Here is a 7,592-nt window from a genome sequence, read left to right on the forward strand (position 1 = left end):
CAGCCCCATTCCATTCTCCCGGAAGGAGAAAGCAGAAGCTGCCAGCTCCAGCGCCCGCGGCTGAGCGCCACAATCCTCCCCGCCACGAGCCTCTGCAACCCGCACGGGAATCAGCGCACGTGGCCGCCCGGCCGGGTGCTCCTCCCAGCAGACCCGCAAACAGGAATCCTCCAGCAGGTCGAGTGCTGCTCCTGAGCGACGGCCCCCAGCTTCTTAGTATCCAGGACAGACAACGATTTTTCCTGTTTTAATTTGTAACCGATCATGGAGAGGACACTTGCATGGCTCCCAGCAGCGCTGGCGCCCCCAGTCCCAGCCCCTTCTCCAGCTGTGTCCTCCCGTGGTCGCCGCAGAGACAGCATCAGCGATGGCAATGGCGGCCCCGGAACCACGAGTCTTTCCGTGGGGGGGGGGGTCCTCCCCGAGTCGGGGGCTTTGAGCGCTGGCTGCGTCCCTACTCACTCCCAAACAGACAGAGACTCTTCCCCAAACACTGGGCTCTTCTGCTTCCTGGTCCTGACTAAAATTCTGCAATTAGAGATTCATTCCTTTGTCTTAGTGCTTCTGCTCTTGTGCATCTTCTTGCAGTAAGTACTGTGATGGTTAAGTTCTGTGTCAGCTTGGTTAAGGTGTCCAGGTGTCTGGCCAGGTAAGCACTGGCGTGATTGTTACTGTGAGGTTGTCCCAGGGATTTCAATCATCAATTGATTGCGTCTATGCTGTTTTCCTCTACAGTCCTCAAGGGAAATTGTCTTCAGCAGTGAGAGCCTTCTCTCCTATCAGTTGAAGGCCCCAGGGGAAGAGTTGATGGTTTCCGCAGTCAGAATCTCTATCTCTGTGATGCCTGGATAAATCCCAGAGTGATTTGAACAGTGAATAAAGAAGTATTTGCCAAATCCCCTTGGGGGAATGGGGAGAAACGGGGAAAAACTCAATTTCCCCATTTGGAGAATTCCTGATATTCTCACAAGCAGTGGGGACAACTAAATCAAGAGGCTGAGCCCACTATCTTGGGGCTTGTCCCTATGAAATTTATCCTGCAAAGGCTAGGCTAAGCCTACTTAAAATTAGGCCTAAGAGCCACCCCCAGAGAACCTCCTTTGTTGCTCATATGTGGCCTCTCTCTCTCTGTCTAAGCTATCATGGCAAGTGAACTCACTGCCCTCCCCCCTTTACATGGGACATGACTCCCAGGGGTGTAAACCTCCCTGGCAATGTAGGATAGAAATCTTGGGATGAGCTGTGACTTGAGAAAACCTTCTCGGCCAAAAGGGGGAAGAGAGAAATGAGACAAAATAAAGTGTCAGTAGCTCCGAGTCCAGAGGTTATCCTGGGGGTTATTCTTACGTAGTGTATAGATATCCCTCTTTAGCATTTAAGTGGCTGGAGGGAAGTACCTGAAAATGTAGAGCTGTGTTCCAGCAGCCATGTTTCTTGAAGATGATTGTATAATGATATAGCTTTTGCAGTGTGACTGTGTGATTATGAAAATCTTGTGTCTGATGTTCCTTTTATCTACTGTATGGACAGCTGAGTAAAAAACATGGATAAAAAATAAACAAATAATAGGGGGAACAAAGGTTAAAATAAATTGAGTAGATTGAAATGCTAGTGGTCAATGAGAGAGAGGGGTAAGGGGTATAGTATGTGTGAGTTTTTTTCTTTCTTTTGCTGGAGAGATGCAGATGTTCAAAAAAATAATCATGGTGATGAATATACAACTATGTGATGATATTGTGAGCCATTGATTGTATACCATGTATAGAATGTTTGTATGTTATTTACAATAACAATATAAAAATTAAAAAAAAAGAATCTCTAGCTCTACTTCAGCCAGCCAGCTTCTCCTGGGGGATTCATGGAAACTTTCATCAGAGCCCCCAGAGTTCCCAGCGTGCAGCCTGCCCTGTGGAATTCGGTCTTACCAAGCCCCACAATCACATGAGCCAATTCCTATAATAAATCTCATAATCTTTACATTATTGCATATATTCTATATATATATATATATATATATATATATATATATCCCGTCAGCTCTGATTCTCTGAAGAATCCTGACTAATACAGGTAACCTGGAAATGTTATTGATCACTTATACCCCGGTGTAGAGAAAGTCCTCTAAGCACAGAGTCCTGTCTGCAGGTTCTGACAGGAAGAGAGGGACAGAAAGCATGAGAATACCGGTCAAAGAACACTGAGAACAAAGTGCCTGGATTCAGTCCTGGTTCCACCACCGGCTAGCTGTGTGTCCATGGACAAGACACTCAATCTCTCTGTGCATCACTTTTTTCACCTGTGAAGTGGGAGCACTAACTATAACTTGTTCAGAGAGTGGCTGGGAGAGTTTCATAAGTTAAAATATGAAAAAGGCTCAGACTAGTGATTGGGAAGAAGTAGAACTCTCAATAACTGCTAGCTACTTCTATTATTTAAGTTCAAAATTTTGCTCTTTATCATGCCTAATCATATCTAGATGTTAAATACTAAGTTGGAAAAGATGGGAGAAGACAGGATAAAGTGAGTAAATCGGGATTATACAGGGTACTATTAACAATGCAATCAGATTCATATAATATTTTTCCATCACATCCCCACCCTCCTCCCAATCTAGTTGGGAAATGAGTTCCTCTACTCTCTTCCTGCATATATTACTATCACCTAACTTAGCAAATTGTCTGCTAGTTGCCTGCTTCTATGCATCCTCTTACGTGGTGAGACACCTCGAGGACAAGATCTTCTATCCCATTCATCCTTACAGCCTCTTCCGTTCATTCACTGAATAAATGCTGAGTACAAATAATGTGCCAGGCACTGTGCTAGGTATTGGAATAAAACAGTTAACAAAATATCTGCTCCCCTGGGGCTGGCATGCTGGTGGCTTTTACAAACAACAATAAAATAAGTATATATTTATTAAATTGTCTAGTTTGAAGGGCTATAAAAACTTAGTCCAGTGCTGAGCTCAGAGCAGGTTCTCATGAAGTATTTATTGAATTAATGCATTTATCCAGCAGAAAAAAGAATTAAGAGCCAAAAGACGAATAAAAATATCTCACTGTCCTCTGCTCAGTTCCGAATGAAGGAGCTGGATGGAGTGCCGATGACGGGGCTTGGGGAGAGTGATTTTGTCTTCTGAAGCTGGCCGCTCAGCCAGGCCTTTCCTCAACACACCAGAGGGCCAGGGAAACTTGGCGGTCATTTAAAGGTGAATATTGTCTCCTTATTGATACTTCCAAGGTGCTGCTGGTACATGGATTTTCAGTCTCCGGTTGTCCTCACCCCTGTGGCGATAGAAGGATTCCATGATACCAGCAAACAAGAAGCTCAGACTTTCCAGTGAGTTTTTCCATGGTGATGACGCTGCAGCTGACACAGATGGCTCACTCACTTTAAGTCCCCGCAGTTCCTCTGTCATGCCCACCCTCCAGGCACACTTCCCAAGTTTATAGCATTGTTTTGAGCGTTTCTTTCAGGATGACATGAAAGTGGCATGTCCACTGACATATGCAATGATTTGCAAACTCAATATCCCTTGGTCAATTCAATTTGTAAAGAATACCATCTTCTACAATTGAACAGCTAAATAACAGTAAATCACTTCAAAATACTTTTTTAATGTTACTTTTTTCTCTTATACTATCTTTTTTGTTGTTAACATTAACTTATCCATTTATTTATTTGCTATGCAATGTTATAATACTGATATTACTACTGACAATAAAATTACTGGATAAGATTTAAGATTTCTCTGCAGTTTTAATAAAATTTTTGTATTAGAGGCTGTAGAATTACAGAAAGATCATGCACAAAATATGGAGTATTAATCTGTTCTTATACTTCTCCCTTAAGCCTCTCCCCTTCAAATCTGAAGATAATTTTTCAAAAGGCAGGACATTTGTTTCTATTCAGAAAATTTCTGAATATAGAGAGTATAATCCAAAGTAGTCTTTCTTGTGTGTGTGTGTGTGTGTGTGTGTGTGTGTGTGTGTGTGTGTGAGGCAGATGAAACTGGAAGCGGCCAAAGCACTCCAAGGCCGTTTTACAGCTTTCCTCTGTGCACCCACAGGCCCTGCTTGGCCACCACTGCTGGAAACACTGACAGGTGATGCTTCTGTGGTTCATCCCCACAGTCCTGTCCAGCTCCCCAGCCCATCCTCCCCCGGCCGCACCACCACCCGTGCCCCTTCTCACCCACCCACCTTCCCTGCCCTTCAGTGCACAAGTCTGTTCCTCTTTCTCTGATGCCAGCTTTGAAGGGGGGTGAGGAAGAAGGGCCCTTATTTCCTTCCTCTGTTCTCTGTCACTGAGGATCTCTGCCCTTTTCCCCTTGTTTCACCCACTCACCACAGCTCCAGGTCCCCTCTGGCCTCCACATTTCCCCAGTCATTGCATCACTGACTTGCCCTGAGTCAAAGAATGACTCACGGAATCATAAAAAAGCAGGGTGGAAGAGACCTCAAAGGTCAGCTAATTCAACCACCCAGCTAAGTGGAAAAAACAGATGATTCCACCTCTTGTTTTCATTCTTTCTTCCCTGATTTCCTAGGCTCAGCTGCAAGCACCAGAGCAGTGTCTTTAGTTGTTAGGAAACTTCATGCTTGGGACTTCTTTATAACCGAGGGAGATTCCCTCTCTCTGAGATAGCTTAGGAGGAGTCCTGCCAATGACAGGCAACAAATTACAGATGAGGAAACTTCCCAGCACAGAATCCATGATTCTGAAACCTACAACCCTCTGATAGAATTGGTCACTCTTTCCAAAAGCGTCCAAGGAGAGCCTATCTATTCCCATCCATCCCACAGGACAAGTATTGTTCTATTAAAACAGTGCTGTCAGGGCCATGGAAGCAAGAAGCTGAAATCAATGAAACACAGAGGAGAGGGCAAAGACCATAGAGGAGCTAAGACTCACGGCAGCTGGTTTTGGGGATACTTAATTTGGAGATTTTCCCAGACTCTAACCAAATCCCTCAGTGTACCCACACTTCAGGGCGGTGTTCTTCCCGGACTTGTGGGAACAGCACGTCTCTTATCCTCCACTGTTGCCTAGAGGGGGAAGAACGCTGGGCTTCTTACTCTCTCCCCTACACGCAGAAGTTCCAGAAATATAGGCAAACTGAGAGTTGACTATATAATTATGAAGCCATTACCGGGATACCATTATGACCTGAAATCTTCATTTTCCAAATATTGGAAACCAAGAATACCTTCAGATACTGTACATCCGGGTGCAGGGAACTGTATAATAACTGCACAGCTTGTTAAAGTTCAAGAAAATACTGTTGCTTCTTTAAGAAATGCAGCTACTCATGGTACAGCATTTGTAGAATTTGATGTGCATCTTTCAATAGATTTTGTGCCTCAGGTTTTACAATGATTATATGGATACTTTATTTAAAGATGCCTATAGTTAAGCTAACTAAGATATCCATTTTTGGTGGTTCTAAGTGTATTGTTTGTTTTCTTAAATTAAAAAAAAAGTTTTAAGATGCTGTGTTTGTGATATATCATGTTCTTACCTGTTATATGACTATCAAAAAGAAACTTGATGCTAGTCCAGTTGAATTACTTGAAATTCCAGTAGAGGAATTAACATTTGACCAACTCCAGTTGTTAAAGCTCACTCATGGAATTGCATTCAAATATAAAAATCTGTGATTGAGGAGGAAAATTCTTTCTCTGAAAAATCAGGCATTTCCTATAATGGTTTTAGACTCTCTTCTGGAAGATGTGGGGTTTAACACAGAAATAAAGTGGATTTACCCACAAAGGGACGGCATGTGGAATAGTAATTTATCAACATATTTTGACATGAGCTTGTTTTGGGATATAATTTGCAAAACTGTTTTAGAAAATTCTGGGAAGAGGAAAATAGTCTTTTCTCCATTTGATGCAGATAATTGCACAATGGTTTGGCAAAAGCAGAACAACTATCCCATATTATACTTGACTCAAGGAAAATCTGATATTTACCCTGAATATATGGACCTCAGATCTCAGACAACCCCTGCTGCAATGAGCTTTGCACAGTCTGAAAATCTACTGGGAAAAAATGTACAGACCTGCTCAGAAACCCGGTCTATATTCAAGAGAAATGCTAAGGGACTGCTCATATTCTGCTTGAGTGATGACACCAATAATCCTGAAAACAGAGGAAACTGAAGGAGTTAATGGTCTAATATTTGCAACAAATATTGCAAATGAATATATATCGAAATTGAAAGCAAAAAAAAAGGCCCAATATAAAGTGAGAAGATGAAAATAGGCAATCATCAAAAAAAGATATTAAAAAGGCCCATATACATGAAAACATAAGCAGCTTCATTGATAATAAGAGAAATAAATGTTAGTTAAAATTACAATATGATAACATTTCTGATCTATCATATTAATAAAAATTTAGAAGGGAATTCTTATACATTTGCTATATAAGTGGGCACAAACCTGTTTGGACTGAAATTTGCAATATCTAACAAAACTACGTATGTGTTTACCTTTGGATCCAGCAATCCCACTTCCAAGAAATTACCCTGAAGATAAGCCTCCATTAATACAAAATATACCTGTACAATGTTATTCAGATTATTTATTACAGTACCATTTAAAATGTTTAAATGACAAAAAAAAAACAAAACCTAAATGCCATTATTTGGGAGTGGCTGAATAATTATAGTATATGTCCAGAGTGGAACAGTATACTACTTTCAAAAGAATGAATATGATCTATGTGAACCAACATGGAGTGGTTTCCATGATATGTTGTGTTCTAGTTTGCTAGCTGCCAGAATGCAATATACCAGAAACAGAACAGCTTTCAAAAAAGGGAATCTATTAAGTTGCAAGTTTACAGTTCTAAGGCTATCAAAATGTCCAAATTAAGGCACCAATAAGAGGTTACCTTCACTCAAGAAAGGCTGATGAAGTTCAGGGTTTCTCTCTCAGCTGAAGGGCACATGGCAACATCTGTTAGCTTTCTCTCCTGGCTTCTTGTTTCATGAAGCTCCCCTGGGGGCATTTTCTTTCTTCATCTCCAAAGGTCTTTGGCCATGTGGGCTCTGTAGTTTTTTCCAGAATAGTACCCTCTTAAAGGGCTCCAGTAAGCAACCCCACCTTGAATGGGTGGAAAAACATCTCTGTGGAAAGCATCTAATCAAAAGTTACCATCCATAATTAGATAGGTCACATCTCCATGGAAACAATCAAAAAGTTCCCATCCAGCAATATTGAATGAGGATTAAAGAGCATGGCTTTTCTGGAGTCCACAACAGATTCAAACTGGCACATGTTTTAACTGAGAAAAGCATATAGTAAGCTATTTTTGTGTAAGAAAGAAGAGGAGTTTAGTATCTATTGATTTGTTCAAAAAGAAATACAGGCTGGATAAAAGATACTAATGAGAATGGTGGAAAGGATAAAAGGAATAGTGGGATGTGGCATTCCTTTTTGTATAATCCTGACTTTTAGATCACATTACATTAATGTTTCCATATACTCAAGAAAACAAGAATGGGGAGAAAAAACTCAAAAATGGAATGCAAATAGGATTAAATTAACCACATTGTGGGGGGAAGGAATAAGCTCTAGTAACAT

General features: G+C 41.4%; 1 pseudogene; it reads left to right on the forward strand.

Moving 5' to 3' along the window:
* Positions 1-264: 264 nt before the first annotated feature.
* On the forward strand, positions 265-6,164 carry LOC143683415 (glycerophosphocholine phosphodiesterase GPCPD1 pseudogene; annotated as a pseudogene).
* The last annotated feature ends 1,428 nt before the right edge of the window (positions 6,165-7,592 follow it).

Source organism: Tamandua tetradactyla, chromosome 5 (genome assembly GCF_023851605.1).
Source record: "Tamandua tetradactyla isolate mTamTet1 chromosome 5, mTamTet1.pri, whole genome shotgun sequence".
Taxonomy (NCBI): Eukaryota; Metazoa; Chordata; class Mammalia; order Pilosa; family Myrmecophagidae; genus Tamandua; species Tamandua tetradactyla.